Source organism: Cetorhinus maximus, chromosome 29 (genome assembly GCF_964194155.1).
Source record: "Cetorhinus maximus chromosome 29, sCetMax3.hap1.1, whole genome shotgun sequence".
Lineage (NCBI taxonomy): Eukaryota > Metazoa > Chordata > Chondrichthyes > Lamniformes > Cetorhinidae > Cetorhinus > Cetorhinus maximus.
In genome coordinates, this window is record NC_135907.1 from 25,301,256 (window position 1) to 25,323,187 (window position 21,932).

A 21,932-nucleotide genomic window follows, 5' to 3' on the forward strand; every position below is an offset into this window, starting at 1 on the left:
GATGAACATTGCACAGAGTCCGACTGTAGACAATAGTATGACATAAATTAGATTAAGTGTACTCCCCTCTCTCATAGGGAAGGGGCAGATGGTTTTAGCTTAGATATGGGAAGATGAACAATGGACAAAGAGGGGGCTTTGATGAAACACAAACAGTCTTGAGTTGTAAGAACCAAGGTCTTTGCGTATGTGTTTTAATTTTGATTGGATAATATAATGATGAATACATCCTTTAGAATAATTGGTTAGCAAAATCACCTGTTTATGTACTCAATAGGATAGAGTTAGCACGGGACCGGTGTGTTGGTTACCGATTGGATGTATTCAAATGTACTCAAGTGTATTATGATGAGAAAAAGTACAAAAGGAATGAAATGTAATCAATCAGGGAGCTGGGTCATCATTCTTAGGAATGATTGCGGCTCTCATGCATATTCTTGGATAAAACCGGTTAAAGGAAGTATGAGTCTCTGTGGTCGCTGTGTGATCGGAGAATGTAACTTCTCTTCGACTGGCCTATGTGGTCGTTGCAGGATCGGAGGGTGTACCTTCCTCACTCATTCACACAGATTGAACATTTGTCTGCCCCAAATCTGCAGAAAATTCAGTTATTGGCTGGAAAATCTAAGCCTAAGGTTGTTTTTGTTTCCCACAGCCCCATGTGCTAGTTTAGTCAGGTTCAGGCCACATTTCATACTGAGCACTGGAATACTGACAGAAAAGAAATTAGGGAGGAACTTGTTAAAAAAGCATTAGAGAAATAATTGTTAGCACAGAACCAGCATGTTAACATTTCTCGCATTTGTTCACTCCCACAGCGACTTTAAACTAAAGGGTAGTTATTTTTATGGTGAAAGGACAGAGACACCTGACACCCAGACATGTATGCGCACAAATATTATGGTGGCAGGACAAGTTGAGAAGGCGGTTTAAAAAAATATACAGGATACTGAGTTTTAAAAACAGAGGGATAGAATACAAAAGCAAGGAAGTTATGTTAAAGCTGTTTTGAATCATTGGTTAGGCCCCAGCTGGATAATTGAGCCCAATTCTTATCACCAAACTTTAGGAAGCACTAAGGATGAAAACTTCCGTTTTGTAGAGAAACTGAAGTTGCTCTCCTTGGAGCAGAGAAGATAAAAACAGAAAATGCTGGAAGTCCCGAAAAGGTCAGACAGCATCTGTGAAGAGAAAAATAGAGTTAATGTTTTGGGCTGATGAGCTGAAAGATTTGATCAAGATGTTAAAAATCATCAATGGTTTTAATGGTGTAAATGAACTGTTTCTGGTGAAAAAGTATTGGTAGCCGGAGGATACAGATTTAAGGTGATTGGCAAAAGAACCAAATGTGGCATGAGAGAAAATTAATTACATAGCAAATTGTTGTGGTCCAGAATATGCTGCCTGGAAGGCTGGTGGAAGCAGATTGAATAATACCTTTTAAAAAAGGGAATTGGACAAATATTTGGAAGGGGAAAATTTTGCAAGGATATGGGGATACAGCAGGAGAGTGTGACTAATTGGCTCTTTCAAACAGCCGGCACAGAAACGATGGGGTGAATGGCCTCCTGTGCTATATCATTCAATGAACCCTGAGAGTCAGGCAAACCCTTAACACTTAACCAAATTATTGTAGCTTAAAACACATTCTAATTCCGATAGATAGCCAAAAAATGATTTACATGATCCTTTTTACATTCAAAAGTTTCAGATCATTTCATATTAATTTTTTAAAATACTGTGAGTAATGTGGATGTGTTTATTCAATCATTGAAGCTAATTATCAAGAGTTAAATATGGTAATTATATCATACGTTAAAACTTTTGTTATTTGATAATGTTGCCAAGTAAGAGAACTTTATCACGCTTGCACCTGATCAACTCTGATATATTTCAGAGCAGCAAAATATCAGAATTGGCAAATGTTAAAAATAGCGAAAGTAAGCCAGACATTTCCAGCTGATTATTACTGACCTTGACAACATTGCCTATTGTCAAGGCCAGGAGTGGCGATCTACAAGTAGCAGTTGTTACAAACACAAAGTTTCTAAAATTGTTGTGTTTTGGGACTGTCTCCTTAATTTAGGGTAAAATGGAGGAATAAAAGGGGTCATGTGACCTGTTCTGAATTCTGCCCAACAACATGTTTGGTTGGCTTGGCTCTGAAGTGGGGTGGGGAGAAAGGCGGTGCGGGGGGGCACATTTGTTTACTGGGAAGACGGTACAAGATGTTCACACCTGTGGGCAATACCAAGGACATCTGTGTTTACAGTGGGTAGACTGTTAGGCACAGATTTTCACCACCAAAGCGGGTGGCTGAATTTGGTGAAAAGGCACCCGAATGCTGCTATTTTCACTCGTGTTGGGGTCGAGCAGGGTGGGGGTTGGGGGGGCAGGTATGGGATGGAGTTGGGTCTTCTGACCTAGGAAGCAGAGCATAGGCAGTCATAGGGATAGCTGAGTGCCAAGGTAGGCTGGTTAGAATGCCCACATTGGTTCTCTGGAAGTTTGCCGCAGTTGTATTAAAGGTTCACATCAACTGCGCCCCCCCCGCCCCACCACCCACTCCCTATGCCACTTACCCTCCATGCCAGTTCATACCCCACATCCACCCCCATGACCCTTTATAGCCTTGTGCTAATTCATGGCCCTCCTATGCTCATCCATAGGTTCGCTTGACTGAACGTCAGCCACTGGAATTCAATTTTTTTTTATCAGTTTCTTCTAGGATTGTAACAGTATTCATTTTGGACCTTGTAATAAAATAAAATGTCCATTGATGTTGTTCTTTGTTACTCAAGTAATTTAGAGTCATAGAGGAATGGCTGTTAATATTTGGTGTTGGCAATGTCATACAGGCAGAAAAAAGCTGAGGTGTTGTCATTGTTGTAGGATAGGTTCTGGAGTCGGGAGCATGTTCTGATATTTGTAAGTGGAGGAAGAGATAAAAATCTAGTGTCAACGGTAGGCTGCTCCTCAAAAGTGATTTCAATGACGAGAAATGCTTTGACTCCATTTGCAGTATAAAATATTCAGATGAGGTTACTTGGGAATTGGTGGGCAGATTGTGCGAGGGGACAAAAGCTGTGAGAGAGTTTTGGAGAGTGATTTTGAGGCAGAAAAATTGGATCAATTATTTCTGCCCCATTTTCCTGTTAGAAATGTTACTTGGGCTGATTTTGCACTGGAACTACACTGAAAATTCTTTCTGAATACATTACTAAAGAAAGACCTGTATCTATATAGTACTTAATTTCACCTCGGAAATCATAAAGTGTCCTATACAGTTATTTTAAAGTGCAGCCATCTGTTATGTAGAGTATTACAGTATTCAACTTGTGCACAACAGTCACACAGCCAAAGTGAATGGTCATGTTATAATTTTCAGCCTCTGCGTAGACCAGGTCTGTGAAACTAATTTTCAATGGTGGGCCTAATCTGATATTAACACTCGGGATGGGCCATTATCAGCAAAACCTATTGAAATAGAAATACAGAAAGATAAACTGCAGTGATATTTATTTCTACTTCGATCCTATTTACTGCCACTGCAGTTGCCAATATCTGGCACCTCCTCGATCGGACCATTGCATTAACATTTGGTGAAAAATTGGGCTGAGGCCTTTCATTGATGGAAATGTGAGGACCACTTATCACGGCACAACTTTGTGTCCCAACCCTTAACCCTGGAGTGAATTCCACAACTCGCAACTCTGTGTTCTAAATCTCTTACATTTAATCTTGTATCTATGACTCCTCATTTTGACCCCTTCAATCAGTGCAAATAGTCTGCTACGATCAAGCCCATCCCATCTTTTAAAAATTGATATTGAATCGCTCTGGAATATGTGTTGAATGACAAGAATGAGTCCAAATTGAAAGGCACAAAGTCAGAATGAGACTGAGACTGAGTCACCTACATTATGTTTGGAACCCACCTGTGTTGTCTGACTTCCTATCCTACACTGTTATAAAAATATACAACCACAGCTGTCTGCCTCAGTAATGATTTAAGTAAGTATTAAATCACAAGTACTTAGCACATTTTATTGCACAGACCTTGTAAACTGTATCTCTCATGGTTCCAAAGTGCAGAACAAAGCTGCAAGAGGAAAGGAAAAGTAAAGTCCTTCCTTCCCACAGCGATCCATGTGCTTTACTCTCTCATTTTCAAATAAAATAACATCCTTCAGATTTTTCAAAAGGTTCCTTTGGATGATCTCCCCTTTCGCAGTGACCATTGACTACGTGGTGGTCCTGCCTCACTGCTGTCATTAACATAACCACTGTAGAAGCATTATTTTTCATGTAATTATTTTTAACCTCGCCAGTCATAAAATAGCTCCCTGAATTAATCATTGAAAAATCTGTTCGCAATTTCCTCACTTCTTTAATGTCTTGACATTTTTCACAGATAAACGCAGCACGGGAAATAGAGTTTGGGATTTTGGCACAGGATCAGGTGGGTGGAGGCGTTATATTGCTAACATTGTTGGACTGTCGGGAATACATGTCAGTGACCCCAGCATCGGCATCCACTGCCCATCTCTCACCTTCATGGTGGGGGGGAGGTGGGGGGGTGGAGGTGGTCTGGGGTCCTATGTGGGTGGTTCGAGGGGTCCCCAGACACTGGCTAATATGGTAGGAATCCTCAATTCATGCTTCAAATAACCCTTTAAAATACATTTCTATACTCTATGGTTATAAAAGTAGACACATAGACTAGGTGCTCAAAGGCTTGTTTTTGAAAAAGTTTATTGATTTAAGTTAAACATTCAGACAACTGCTATTTTCAGACAGGATAGAATTGTTAAGTTGATCCAGGGTGTGTTTCAGAGGACTAAATAAAAAGCAATTGTAACAATTTCCAAAAGTACTGAAGCAAACTGAATAATTTCATTAATAAGCCAAATAAAAAAATCCATTGCTTTCAAAATTTCATCAGCACCTATTCCAGCAGAACCCCCTCTACCCCAGCAGATCCCCGACCATCCCAGCAAGACATACCCAACTATCTCCACTCCCTCTCCACTGAGCTGCTGACATGACACAGAACTGGTTTAGCATAGAAGGAAGCCATTCGGCCCATCGTATCTGCACCTGTTCTCGAATGAGCAATTTACCCAGTGCCTCATCCGGTCCTGGTACCTTATTAACATAAAGTACCGACAGCCTATCCAATACCTCCTTATCAATTTTAAATCCTTCCAGTGTCTGAACTAACTCTCCTTTCACCATAGCCTGGGTAACATCTTCTTCCTCAGTAAAGACAGATGTAAAGTATTCATTTAATATTTTAGCCGTGCCCTCTGCCTCCATGCAGAAATCCCCTTTCTGGTCCCTAATCAGCCCTATACTCCCCTTTTACCACCCTTTTACTAATTATATGTTTATTGAAGACTTTTGGATTCCCTTTTATGTTAACTGCCATTCTCTTTTCATGCTCCCTCTTTGCTTCTGTTTTTTTGCATTTTCACTTCCCCTCTGAACCTTCTCCAATAAGCCTGGCTCTCCATTGTGTTATCCATGTGACACTCTTTCTTCCTCGTCTTTATTGCTGTTAGAGGGTAACACTGTAGGTTGGGGGGGCGGGGAGGGAGGGCACTGTTTGCATTGGCCACTGGGGAGAGCTTTGTTGGGAAAATAAATAAAAAATATATATAAATTAGTACAAAAAGTTGATTCTGTTGCCATCTGTATGAGTACGTGACTGTGGAGCAAATTTAGTATAACCGTACCTTAATGGAAACCTGTGGATAAAGCTGATGTAAATAATTGGGTCCATCTGATTTCAGAAGCTGTGGATGCAGCAATCGTTCTTTTTACATGACTAGCAATGTGCTGAGTGGGTAAGGGAGGTTGGCTCATTATCTTTTGTATGAGATATCATGACAAAGCTGCCTTCATACACAGACCCACCTTATGACACTGAATCTATGTACACCTGGACAGTGCACTCTGGCTTAACTCTCAGCCTGCCTTCAGGCCATTGATGCACTTTTCATCCTGAACACATTATCTCCCCTCACCACCCCACAAAATAGGGAAACATAACATCTCAGTCGATGCACTGTGCAATCAGTGATCCAGTCTGTGAAGAGGCAAGGGATGTCACAAATGCTAAGAAACCATTAATATAAATAGGGTGCTAAAACAAACCAGTTTCAACATATCACTTTACATAAGCAGTTTATATAAATAAAACAAATCATTCATATTGCACAAAGATCATTAACTTTTTAAATAAAGAAAGAATATTTGACAGTAACATCCATAATTCTTGCTGAACTCCTTCGCTGTGGTGATCTTCTCAACATTCAAGCATTCCCAATGGATCTGCTAAATTAAGACTGACGTGTCCAGATTGCAGACACTCGGTATGTATCTCCCCAGGTGAAAGGTTGAGTTTTTTTGTGTTTCCTTGGCCATTTAAGAGGTTATTAGCATAGCTTTCTTTGAATTTGCAGTCCTCCGTCAACTGAAACTAAAAGAAACATCAACTCAGAGAGCTCAGAGAGTCCTTCTTATAACCCTGATGGCTAAGGGGAGGTGGTGGTGGCATAGTGGACTAGTGACCCAGAGTAACATTCTGGGGATCATGGGTTCAAATCCCACCATGGCAGATGGTGAAATTTGAATCCAAATAAAATCTGGAATTACAAGTTTGATGATGATTGTGAAACTATTGTCATAAAAACCCACCTGGTTTGCTAATGCCCCTTTGGGGAAGGGAAATCTGGCTGTGACTACAGACCCACAGCAATGTGGTTGACTCTTACAATTAGGGATGGGCAATGCCCACATCTGCATGAATGAATAAAAAAGTCAATCCCTGGTCAATCAGGAACAATAGAGAATGGATTGTACAACTCCACTACATTCAACAATGTATCTCAAACCCTATCAGCAGATTTGTGCATTCTGAAGTGCAAACATTTTTTTTACACAAATAACTGTCCATAACAAGGTTTTTGGCTCAATGCTCTTAATAAACTGGTTTTGGAAACATCACACACAGAGCGTGTAATTCTTATATTGGTAATGCCTCACCTCGAAACACCGTGAGACTCCTGGTTCAAACACTGTGTGCTGTTTTTTACCAGGATGCCACAGCTCTTATGCTGTTTATGTGACAGATAATCAGCAAATCCCTGCAGAGATTCACCTGCTTTATTTCTAACTTGGTAATAACAATACTTGTATTTAAACAGCACCTCTAACATCCCAAGGCACTTTATGGGAGCATATTCAGAGAAAAATTGACAATAAGCTGAAGGAGATATTTGGAAAATTGACCAAAGACTTGCTCAGAGGAAAGCTTTTAAGAAACATTTTTAAAAAGGAGAGAGGAGGAGAGATTTCAGGAGGAAATTTCAGATCTCTGGACCCAGACTGCTGAAGGCATGGCAGCCAATGGTGAAACAAAGGAAACTGGGGCAGTAAAAGAGGCCAGATTTGGAGTAGCATAGAGATCTCAGAGGGATATAGAGGTAGAGTTGCTTCAAGTGAAGGAGGCGTGAGTTCCCTACAGGGAAGTTTAAATGCAAGACTTTGGGACCTGTGAGCCAGTGTCATTCATTGAGCACAAGGGTGGTGGGTGAATGAGATTTGGTGTAAATTAGGATACAGGAGGCAGAGTTTTGGATATGGAAGATGTGAAGCCAGCCAAGAAAGCATTTGGATAGTCACATCTGGGAATGTAAAAAGCAGACAGGCTGATGCAGAGAGTAATGTTACGGATATGGAAGTGGATGGTCTTGAGGATGAAGATGATATAGATCAGATGATCAGCTCCAGGTCAGGGATTCTAATGATGCAAATGGATTGGTTTAGCCTCAGCCAATAGCCAGGAGGAGAGATAAAGTCAGTGGTTACAGAGCAGAGGTTGTTGCAGGGGGCAATGTTTAACTGGAGGAAATTTCTACATGCCCTGTTCAGGATGTCGGACTACACAGAGGCAATGGAGGAGTCAACAAAGGTAGTAGCAGGTCAGGAATGATGTGGAACTTTGGATGCTGCTGCTGAGAGGCAGTGTGTAGATCAGAAATAGGTTCCTGGAGCTTTCAGAAATGGACCACATATGAATGAGTTCTGATTGGTTAATTCTCATATAATTCAACCAGGCAAAAGAAATAGGAGCAAGAGTCGGCTATTCAGCTTCCTTCACCATTTAATTAAGCCATGGTTGATCCTCAACTTAACTTTCTCACCCGATCCCCGTATTCTCGATTGCTTTAGAATGTGAAAATATACCGATGTCAGCCTTGAAAGCATTTAACAAGTGAATATCGACAGCCCTCTGAGGTAGGGAATTCCAAAGATTCAGAACCCTCTGAGTGAAGAAATTTCTCCTCATCTCAATCCGAAATGACCATCAGCTTATCTGAGACGATGCCCACTAGTTTCAGACTCTCCAACCTCTTGGCATCTACCCTGTAAAGCCTCTTCAGAATCGGGTTTGTTTCAATGAGATCACCTCTCATTCTTCTAAACTCCAGAAATTTTAGGTCCATTCTACTCAATCTCATAGAACAGCTCCTCATCCCAGAAATCAAACTAGTGAACCTTTGTTGCACTCCCTCTGTGGCAAGTATATCCTTCCTCAGGTACAAAGACCAAAACTGCACACAGTACTTCAGGTGTGGGTCCGACCAAAGCGCTGCACAACGATAGCAAGACTTCCTTGCTCCAATTGCCTTGCAATAAAGACCAATATGCCATTTGCCTTCTTAATTGCTTGCTGTGCCTGCATGTTAACTTTCTACATTTTGTGTAAAAGGACAACCAAATACTTTTTATCACCAGCATTTAACAGTTTCACACCATTAAAGGAAATTCAGTGTTTCTATTCTTCCATGCAAAGCAAATTACATCTCCTCACATTATCCTCCATCTGCTGCATTCTCGCCCACTCACTCAACCTTTCTATATCCCTTTACAGGCACTTTGTGTCTTCCTCACAGCTTACTTTCCAGTCTAGCTTTGTATCATCAGCAAACCTGGATTAATTACATCGGTCCCTTCAGCCAAGTCTTAATCAACAAGGAGCTACTAGAGCCTTCACTTGATATGAAAGAGCCAGTGTTGATGCCATTAACCTATTGCATGTACCGATACTCACTGTGCTATACAGAGTGTTGTTTGGATGTGCGCACAAATATCGAGCACTCTTCCTTCCTTTAATCAGGATCCCACTCTTGGTGATTGCGATATCCATCAGAGCTGCAAATGACAGTGAAAAACTCTATTATACTGAATTCATTGTCTAAATCTGGATAGAAAAGGGAGGCAGGAAGACAGGGAGGGAGAGGGCAGATCACAGGGAGGGAGCAAAGGGAGTCATAGAGAGGGGGGGAGCAGACGGACTCCCATGGGAGGGAGAAGAGGGAATCACAGGAAGGGAGGGAGGGAAGTGGAGCCTTTTGGGACACCCTGATGTGATCCTATTTCAGCCAGACTCCTGCAATAGAACCTCACTGTACTTTATAAAACAATTCTTATTTTATTTTCTACTTTAAAAAGTAAAGTTTGGCAAGTTTTGTAGCTCTGTCCCTTCTTTCTCATTGACTTCATACATCTGCCATAGAGAAGGTACAAATATATTATGGTCAGTTTATCACCATGAAAAGAGAGACTTGCATTTATATAGCACCTTTCACTACCTCAAGATGTCTCAAATCACTTTACAGTCAATGAAGTACTTTTGAAGTGTAGTTACCATTATAATGTAGGAAATGCAGTAATCAGTTAATGCACAGCAAGGTCCAGAAAACAGCCATGTGATAATGGTTATCTACTTTACCAATGTTGATTAATAACTATTGATTAGGACACGGGGAGAACTCTCCCACCCTTCTTTGAAATCATGGAACCTTTTACATTCCCAAAAGGGTGGGCAGGGCCACAATCCTAACATCTCATCCTTCAGTACTGCACAAGTGTCAGCTAGATGTTATGCTCAAGTCTTTGGAGTTGGACTTGAACCCACAGCCTCTGACTGAGAGATGAGAGTGTTATCACTAAGCTATAGGTAACAGTTGCTGATATGCTGATAGAAATCAGGGACTGATATCTCTCTGAATTCCCTGCAGATCCCTTTAAATAGCATTCATCATGGCCTTATGACAATCTAACACTCAATGCTACCTTTAGGAGGTAGTGAAATGCCTTCATTAGTCAATGTTACCTCAATGATCAACAGTTCACTCAGTAAAATGTACAATATGAAACAAGAGAAATGCCACACTGGGCCAATGTAACCTGTACAGGCTGGGACCATAACCTTACCCTTTCCCATGTGGGATAGAGAGAGAAACAAAGGATAACAGGCTCACTATCTGCATCTGTTACTCCAGCTGATCCAAAGAAAGGTGTAGGAAAACAGGACAAACGGATAACTGTGATTGTCCAGATCTCAGTAACAGTCCTTTATGTTCTTTTCAGGTTTCTCTTCTGCTCACCTGAGGATTCTGGCTTCTTCTGGATGCCTTACAGTACTTCACCTCAGTCTGCTATTCTTCAGATGTAAGCCAAAACGATGACTATCAGTAGCCTCAATTTTGTTTCCTTTTCTTTGCTCCATCATTTCTCTTTTTTTTCCCTTTGTTTTTGCTTTTGGATGGCAACTGTTTGACTCTGTCATTCACACCTCCTCTAGACACACTGCGCCATTCACACCTCCTCTAGACACACTGCGCCATTCACACCTCCTCTAGACACACTGCGCCATTCACACCTCCTCTAGACACACTGCGCCATTCACACCTTCTCTAGACACACTGCGCCATTCACACCTCCTCTAGACACACTGCGCCATTCACACCTCCTCTAGACACACTGCGCCATTCACACCTCCTCTAGACACACTGCGCCATTCACACCTCCTCTAGACACATTGCGCCATTCACACCTCCTCTAGACACATTGCGCCATTCACACCTCCTCTAGACACACTGCGCCATTCACACCTCCTCTAGACACACTGCGCCATTCACACCTCCTCTAGACACATTGCGCCATTCACACCTCCTCTAGACACATTGCGCCATTCACACCTCCTCGACTCTTTTTTGTTTTTTATTTGTCTCTTTACCACTTCCTGTGGCCTTTCATCATGTTTAATCTTCCTGCTTACCACCTATTACAGACCTTCCCTTTTGATCCTCTTCCCATCCACCCACCTTACACCTGCTTAAAACAGATGACTTTTTTTTACCTTTTCCCAGTTCTGATAGGAGATCATCAACCTGAAACATTGACTCAGTTTTTCTCATTACAGATGCTCCCTGACCCACTAACTGTTTCCAACATTTTGTCTGGTTAATTTCAGGTTTCCAGCATTCATGGTAATTTGCTTCTGTTGCTATCAGTAGCCTATTTGACTGTGGTGGGAATCACAGGGAAACTCGATGATGCATAAATACAGGAGTCACAGGACAGTGATTGGGAGCAGGAATCCTGTCTGAACTATGCTCTAAGATAAAGAAGAGAAAGTGTTCTTATGACAGGTGTCAGGTAGAAAATACAATTGAGAACCAAGAGGACTACAGAAGGTTCAGAGGAGAGGTGAGAAAGCATATTTGAGAAGTGAAGAGGGATTATGAGAAAATACTGGCAGCCAACATAAAGGGGAACCCCAAAGCCTTCTATAGGCATGTGAATAGTAAAAGGGTGGTAAAAGGAGGAATAGGACCGATTAGGGACCTAAAAGGGAATTTACACATGGACACGGGCCAAGGCTAAGGTGTTAAATGAATACTTCGCATATGTCTTTACCAATGAGGTAGATGCTACCCAGGCCATGGTGGCAGACGAGGAAACTCTGTCACTAGAAGGGTTCAAAATTGATAAGGAGGAAGTGTTGAATAGACTGTCAGTACTTAAAGTTGACAAGGCACCAGGACCGGACGAGGTGCATTCGAGGATATTGAAGAAAGCGAGAGTGGAAATTGCAGGGGCACTGACTATAATTTTTCAGTCTTCCCGAAATTCAGGGGAGGTGCCAGAGGACTTGAGAATTGCAAACATTATACCCTTGTTCAAAAAAGGATAAGCCCAACAATTACAGACCAGTCAGTTTAACTTCAGTGGTGGGCAAGATTCTAGAAACAATTATTCGGGATAAAATTAGCAGTCACATGGAAAAATATGGGTTGATAAGGAAGAGCCAGCATGGATTTCTAAAGGGAAAATCGAGGAGGGTAATGTTGTTGATGTGGTGTACATGGGCTTTCAAAAGGCATTTGTTACAGTGTCACACAACAGACTTTTGAGAAAAGTTATTGCTTATGGAATAAAAGGGACAGTAGCAACATGGATTCAAAATTGGCTGAAAAATAGGAAGCAGAGAGTAATGGTCAATGGATATTTTTCAGGCTGGAGGAAGGTTTGTAGTGGATTTCCCCAGGAGTCAGGATTGGGACTCTTGCCTTTCCTGATATATATTAATGATCTAGATCTTGGTGTGTAGGGGACAATTTCAAAGTTGGGAGTGTTGTAAACTATGAGGAGGACAGTGTGGAGCTTCAAAAGGACATAGACAAGTTGGTGAAGTGGGCAGATGAGGTGGCAGATGAAGTTCAATGTGGAGAAGTGTGAGGTGATGCATTTTGGTAGGAAGAACATGGACAGACAATATAAAATAAGGGGTGAAATTTCAAAGAAGGTTCAGGGGCAGAAAGACCTGGGTGTAACAAAAACAGAAAATGCTAGACAAACTCAGCAGGTCTAACAGTATATGAGAGGAAGACAGAGTTAATTTTTCGAGTCCGTATGACTAGAGAGATCAAAATCCCGGAACTCCCGCCCTAACAGCACTGTGGGTGTACCTACACCACATGGACTGCAGCGGTTCAAGAAGGCAGCTCACCACCACCTTCTCAAGGGCAACTAGGAATGGGTAATAACTGCTGGCCTAGCCAGCGACACCTGCATCCTATGAATGAATAAAAATAAAAGAAACTCACACAACAATAAGCAATGAAATACATTTGTAAATTTAAATGATAATTTCCTTACTGTAATCGTTCTGGTGCCGTGACTTGTTGACTTGTCCATCATCATTGATCTGTACATACAGGATATGGTGCTGATTGGACGCTTGTAGGTCAGCCCCTTGGCTGTGGGATTGTTGAATTGGCTTTGAGTTGATTGGTCCTGTCATGGACATTGCCAGAATGACCATAAAGCATGGTGCAGACACTGAGTAGAACATGGCGTAAATGTGCAGTCACCTGTCTAAATAAAACACAATTTGTTGATAATGTTAGGATTTAAATGGTCTCAAATCAGTTCTACTAACTGCTTTTTACAAACTTAATAGAATTGTTACACACAAAATATAATAAAGTTTAAAACACTAGGCAGGTTTTAGAGTGGCATTTGACCATGAGGAACCCTCAGCCACATCACAGCACCAGGGCCACAATTTGCCGAAACTTTGAGGCTCCAGCCTGCTTCGGGCAGACTGTTCACCCACCTTGAAAACCTTGCAGGTTAACATCACAAACAGCCAAGCAAGCTGTTTATTGAACCACTGGTTGGCTGGAGTTAAAATCATTCCCACTGTGGAAAAAGAAGCTTTTTCATTTAAATAGAATAACTGTGAACAATTCAAACAACACAGAGAGAAAATATTCTCAAAATATACAGTGTCGCACACATAAGCACAGATAGACTGGCTCAGTTCTTAAATTAGAGACTAACACGAGACTTCAGACAGATTGGTAGACTGACCAGGAACTTGACTCAGGATAATCAGTCAGCTTAAACCCTCTTCTGCTGCTTCCAAGGATCTGAGGCCAGTCAGTTTGTTCCTGTATTACGCTGTATTTATATTACACGCTCGATTGCAAGCCATCCCACTCAACCAAAATTTAAAAAATATTACCTTCTCATTATCTTTCTGATTTCACAATCTTTCACAATCAATGATAATTGTTGACGTGTGAACACAGCGTGTATGTAAAAGAAACCGATTAGACCAATTAAAGTGAGGATCAGGAAAATAAATGATGATGGATTACAAGGAATAAAGAAGTGTCACAACTGTGGGTGGTGGTGCACTGGAATTTTGGAGCAGGTTAAAAGGAATATTGATAATTAATTTTAAAAGCTGTTCAGCAATATGTCACAGACAGGAGGAGGGTTGCTACCCTACCATAAACAGAAAGGTCTTTTTGATTTCTGACTGCACCCTCTACAAGTGGTGGTGTATTTTCCCCAACCCTTCGGTTTTTTTCTGGAGTGACCCAATCTCCTATTAATAACCCCAGGGCAAACTCGAGGTAGGGTAAAATCAGAGGGTTGATTTATTTTACACACACTCAAAACATGGGGAGGGTGTTCACAACGCAGCCCCCGGTACATTCACATAATAAAAGAGGCATAAGGGAAAGAAAGAGGTTCTGGGCAAAGACCACTGATAAAAATAGGAATTGTTGTTTCACATGAGACCAGAGTCCTGAATTAGAAGTCCAATGGTGTATTCCTTCGGAAAGGTTAGAGGGCTGAAGCTGGTGCATTGACTTCCCTGATGGGAGAAGCAATTAGAGATGAATGCGTTTTTCAGTAGGCACTGGTACAGAAGTTCAGATGTCCCAGTAGAAAACAGTGTAGGTGAGAGTCAGGCAATTTAAACCTGGACAGAACACTCTGTTTCTGCTGCTGCTTTGTTAATGGAAGATGGCAGAGTGCCTGGATTGCTCCACAAGGTAATATTACAGGTTGTAGCAGTTTGGGAGGTTGGGAGGTTGGGAGGTGGGGTGTGGGGGGGTGGGGTGGGGGGGGGTGGTCAATGTGACAAAACTCTCACTTCTTCCCCTTGGTTTGGACAAAGTATGTATATTCCTGGTCTGGATTCTTGAGATGGTTAAAGTTGCATCCATGAATACATTTCAGTGATTTCAGGGCCCCTTTGTCCTTGCAGATGTATTGTCTCTGTTAGCCAGATCTCTGCCTTCCAGATGTAAAGGGTCTTTGTGCATTTCCTTGGAATTTGATTTCTGAAGTCACAGGGGCCATTAGCGCCTCTTTAGAGTTAACGAGATCCTTGCTGTTTTCCAAAGGCTAGAAATCCTTATGTTTGAGCCATAACAAGTCCGACTTCAATCAGTGTAAAGCCTTTGCCCATTTGAAAACAACATTTTTAAAGTAGCCAGGATGATATAGACATATGTACATTATATATGATATATTATATATTTTCCTTCATATCTTCTGGGCATGACAAATAAAACATTCTTTTTGTAAGAATAACCAGTAATTAGCAATAAGGTAAAGAATAAACGGTGGTTGAATAAGAACAGTATTCCCTGTACAGAAGGGAATCACACCCATGTCAACCTCACTCTCCACCTGGAGCTGTCACATGTTACCCTTCATCCTGTGTGTGTCCTGAATATATTTCTTTTCAAGTTTAACTCAAATTCCTTTTTAAACAATGTTATAAAGTGTAACTTCCCCTGTGGGTGAAGTCACTTGGTGCTTAGTGCACCCCCGACTCACCCAAGCCACTTGGGAACAGACATGCTCAATTCTTGAGGCCCATTTACTCACTGCGCACAGAAAACAGCCAAAACAGACACACAGATAACAGGAAACTGGAAAAGAGAGTCAACTGGAGTTGGTTGGGTGCCAGTTGGAAAATTGCTTCAACCGATCACTCTTAAAGCCCCTTTAAAGGGAAATCGAGGGGGGCAGAAAATACATTGTGAAGTGGCCATTGAAAAGCTCCCATTTGCAGGATTAATACTGGGGGTCCTGTTGTGGCAGGGTGACCCGTCTTGGAGTGGAAAACGCCACCTGTGTCAGGAAATGTCCAACCTGGGTGCTGGTGGTCATGTGACGAATGTCACCGCCCAATAGTTTCATGAACCGAGCTATTAACAGGTCAACCACAAAATCAAATACTCTTGTCAACTAATGGGGGTAACTAGGACCAGGAGAAGATTTAGTCATTGTCCAGAGATGCTGCTGTTTGCTATAAAGGCTGTGACTGCCCAAAATGTTAGGGAGTGAAAAGAACCAACGAAAAGTTACGATGCAGAAAGAGGCCATTCAGCCCATCGCGTCTGCTCTGGCCAAAAAGTGCAAAAAGAAACTAGCCGCTCGTTTTAATCCCATTTCCCAGCCCCTGGTCTGTATCCTTGCAGGTTCCAGTGCTTCAGATGCAGATCCAGGTACCTTTTAAATGAGTTGAGCATTTCGGCCTCAACCCCCAATTCAGACAGTGAATTTCCGATGCCCATCACCCTCTGGGTGAAAAAGCTTTTCCTCATATCTCCTCTAATCCTTCTACCAATCACCTTAAATCTATGCCCCCTGGTAATTGACCCCTCAGCTAGGGGGAAACAGGTCTTTACTGTCTAATGAGGCCTCTGATTATCTTGTACACCTCAATAAACCAAGACAGGAAGAGGGTCAGCGATATTGGAGCATCTGATTATTGTTATGAGCCTGTGGGGAGCAGTCACCTGACTCCCCTATTTCCCCACTCAGCAGGTGTGACCATAACAGGACGTTTGTTAATTCAGACAGGGTGTGCTTTTCCAATTCTGTAGACGTCCCAATGTTTACACTTTCCGATCATAAAGAGTTAGTCAGACAGGTATTTTTTAGGTTAACAAAGAATATGATAAATTTATTGAAGCTATTTCCCGAACTAATAAAAAAGGACGTAAATCACAACCACCGTTCGGAATATTTCCACACACACAGACTCACACACACACAGACTCACACACACACTCACACACACAGACTCACACACACAGACTCACACACACACACTCACACACACACACAGACTCACACACACAGACTCACACACACAGACACACACACACACACACACACACACACAGACTCACACACACAGACTCACACACACACTCACACACACAGACTCACACACACAGACTCACACGCACACACACACACACACACAGACTCACACACACAGACTCACACACACACTCACACACACAGACTCACACACACAGACTCACACACACACACACACACTCACACACACACACAGACTCACACACACAGACTCACACGCACACACACACTCACACACACAGACTCACACACACAGACTCACACGCACACACACACACTCACACACACGTACACACACACACAGACTCACACGCACACACACACACACACTCACAGACACGTGTACACACACACAGACTCACACACACACACACAGACTCACACACACAGACTCACACGCACACACACACACACTCACACACACGTGTACACACACACAGACTCACACACACACACACATGTTCACACACTCACTCACGCACACACACTCACACTCACACACACATGTTCACACACTCACAGAGACTCACACACACACACACACTCACAGACATACACACACACACACTCACACACACACTCACATACTCATGCACTTACACACATACTCACACACATATGTATATGTACCATATGTACACACACACATGTACACACACGCTCACACACACGTTCACACACACACACCCTCACACACACATATACACTCACACTTACACACACAAACACACACATACACACAGATGCACACACACACACAAGTACACAGATACACACACATGCACGGACACACACGCAAGCATGGACACACATGCGCATGCACACACATACGCACACACACACACATACATACACAGACATACACATGCACGTACACACACATACACACACAAACACATGTATACACACACAGGTGCATATACACGCATGTACAGGCACATATAACACACAAACATACATGTACACACGCACGTACACACATACATACATGCACACGTACACACACACACATACATGTATACACATACATATGCAGACACATGAATACACACACGTGTATACATATGTAGATATACGTTCGCGTAAACACACATATGCACACATGCACATGTACGCACACATGCACACATGCACGCACATGTGTACACACATACGTACACACACACATGCGTACACATTCACATGTACACGTATACACACACACACGTACACATATATATACTCACGCACATGAACACACACGTACACACACACGTACACACAAACACACATACACACACAAACACACATACACACGTGCATGCACACATTCGTACACTCACGCACACGCACACACGCAAACATACGTGTATACATACACACACACAGGTACATACACACACATGTACAGGCGCATATACATGCAAACATACATGTACATGCATACACACATACACACACACACACACTTACATACAGAAGTACACACATGAATGTACACACACGTGCACACACACATGCATACACACATGTACACACACATATATATACACGTGCACACACACATGCATACACAAATGTATACACAAACACACATAGATACATATGTACACACATGTGCACCTGTACAGATGGCAGAATAAGAGGATAGGCTTATAGAATTTTTACAGTTGATGAGAAGTAAAACAGAGGAATATACGGTTAGTTGTTCCATACAAACATACGAATTAGGAGCAGGAGTGAGGCCACTCGGCCCTTTGAACCTGCTCCGCCATTCAATAAGATCATGGCTGATCTGATTGTAACCTTAACTTCACATTCCTGCCTACCCCCAATAACCTTTCACCCCCTTGTTAATCAATAATCTATCTACCTCTGCCTTAAAGATATTTTTCCACAGCCTTTTGAGGAAGAGAGTTCCAAAGACTCACTGCTAATCTCTGTCCTAAATGGGCGACCCCTCATTTTTAAACAGTGACCCCCTAGTTCTAGATTCTCCCACAGGAGGAAACATCCTCTCCACATCCACCCTGTCAAAACCCTTCAGAATCTTATGTGTTTCAATCAAGTCGTCTTGTACTCTTGTAAACTCCAGCAGATACAAGCCTAGTCTGTCCAACCGCCCATTCCTGGTATTAGTCTGGTAAACCTTCACTGAACTGCTAACGCATTTACATTCATCTTTAAATAAGGAGACCAGTACTGTACACAATAATCCAGATGTGGTCTCACTAATGCCCTGTACAACTGAAATATAGAGAAGAATCTTCCCCCCAACCGGGGGTGGGGGTGGGGGTGGGGGTAGGGGGGGGTGGGGAGGTGCGGGAGCAGGTTCATGCGGGTGCACCTCCAATCGCTGCTCCAATTGAGGGCACGATGCCACTTTACATGGGCAGGCGCAGGGTTGGGTTCCCTCAGCCAGGAGTGAAAGAGCGCACTGATCTCCCTGAGGCTAAGTGCTGCCTCAGAGAGATCGACTCCAAATTTAAAAATGTTAAACCAATGTAGCAAGATCTCCCTGACATGTCCCCTCATGTGATCCTGTCACGAGTTGGGACATGTCCATCACTTTTACTGAAACCTTTATTAAATATCTAAAAACCCTCATGAAACCTCATCCTGCCCGTGGATGAGGTTTCATGCTTTTACTCAAGCCCGCCAGCGCTCCCGGCCTGCCCACCGACCCTAAGTTTGGACGGGCAAGTCCATTAATGAGGTTAATTATTTTTTAAATGGCCTCAATAGGCCGATGACAGGTTGGTGGGCGCACAGCTGACGTGCTGCGCTCCCGCCAACCTGAAAATGGAAACAACGGGGGGTGACGTTGGGATTTTACACATCTGTGAGTGGCCCCTGCCCCCCCGCCGCTCGCTGGCCTAAAGATCCTGGCCATAACCTGCCTAGTTTTGTGTCCAATTGCCCTCGCAATAAGTGATAACATTCTATTAGCTTTCCTAATTACTTGCTGTATCTGCATACTAAACTTTTGTGATTCATGCACTAGGACGCCCAGATCCCTCTGCATCTCAGAGCTCTGCAATCTCTCACCATTTAGATAATTTGCTTCTTTCTTATTTTTCCTGCCAAAATGGACAATTTCACATTTGCCCACATTATACTCCATTTGCCAGATCTTTGCCCACTCACTTAACCTATCCCTTTGCAGTCTCCTTACATCGTCTTCACAATTTACTTTCCTACCTATCTTTGTGTCATCAGTAAATTTAGCCACCATTCCTTTGGTCCCTTCATCCAGATAAATTGTAAAAAGTTAAGGACCTGGCACTGATCCCTGTGACACACCACGTGTCACATCCTGCCAACCAGAAAAAGACCCATTTATGCCAACTGTTTCCTGTTAGCTAGCCAATCTTCTATCCATGCCAACATGTTACCCCCTACACCATGAGATTTTATTTTCTGCAATAACCTTTGCTGTGGCACCTTATCAAATGCCTTCTGGAAATCTAAATACAGTACATCCACCGGTTCCCTTTTATTCACAGCACATGTGACTCCTGCAAATAACTCCAATAAAATTGGTTAAACATGATTTCCCTTTCACAAAAACCATGTTGATTCTGCCTGATTACCTTGAATTTTTCTAAGTGCCTTGCTATAACATCTTTAATAATAGCTTCTAACATTTTCCCGATGACAGATGTTAGGCTAACTGGCCTATAGTTTCCTGCTTTCTGTCTCCCTCCCTTTTTGAATAAAGGAGTTGTATTTACTATTTTCCAATCTAACAGAGCCTTCCCCGAATCTAGGGAATTTTGGAAAATTAAAACCAGTGCATCAACGATCTCACTAGCCACTTCTTTCTAGACCTTAGGGTGAAGTCCATCTGGACCTGGGGATTTGTCAGCCCACAGTCCCAACAATTCGCTCAATACCACTTTCCCGGTGACTGTAATTTTCCCCGAGTTCCTCCCTCCCTTCCATTTCCTGATTTACAGCTATTTGCGGGATGTGACTTTTGTCCTCTACAGTGAAGACCGAAGCACAATACCTGTTTAATTTGTCCACCATCTCCCTACTTTCCATTATCAATTCCCCAGATGCACTTTCTTTAGGACCAATGCTCACTTTGTTAACTGTTTTATTTAAATATCTATAGAAACTCTTACTCCCTGTCTTTATATATCTAGCTAGCTTTCTCTCGTACTCTAATTTTTCCCTCCTTATTAATCCTTTTGTCCTTCTTTGCTGTTCTTTATATTCTTTCCAATCCTCTGACCTGCCACCCATCTTTGTGTAATTATATGCTTTTTCTTTAAGTTCGATACTGTCTTTAACTTTTTTAGTTAAACCTTGGTTGGTCTTGACACAGTGACTTTACGTTGCCGCTGTTTTGTTCCATTGTCTTCCTGGGTATAGTTGCATGGAGCAGATTTCCATGTTTTATTCCCAAAACATATTAGTTCACAGTAGATTTCTCTTTTCAGAATGGTCACTTTGCATAACTGAGCACAATACGTCCGAGAGGCGGACTTCTTCAAACAGCCAGTGGTCAGTGTTCAGTACAGCATTGTCTTTTGTTCTGTCTCCCAGTTCATGTCTGTTGCAGTTACTGTTTCATAACAGGTCATTGCATTTCAATGTCTCATCTCAGAAACATTTGCAAAGTCTCAGGATGGTGTGAGGTCTTTGGGGGATGGGGTCTTTCATACTCCCCAGGGGGCTGAACATCTGTTTTCTTCATCCCACTTGGTGGGAATGCAAAATTGTGTGTATTGTAGCAATCTGGGCAGTTTTGTCACTGTCTCTTAGAGGGTTCCAGCTTTATTTTAATCCAGGAAAATTAGAAATTGTGGCCAGAATTTTCCAGCCCCTCCCACGGGTGGAATCTTCCCAATCCTGCCAAAGTGAATGGGCAGATGGATGGCGCGCTGCAGAATACAGAATGTACTCTGGGTGGGGGACTTCAATGTCCATCACCAAGACTGGCTTGGTAGCACCACGACTGACCGAGTCCTAAAGGACATAATTGTTAGACTGGGTCTGGGGCAGGCAGTGAGGGAACCAACAAGAGGGAAAAACATACTTGACCTCATCCTCACCAACCTGCCTGCCACAGATGCATCTGTCCATGACAGTATCGGTAGGAG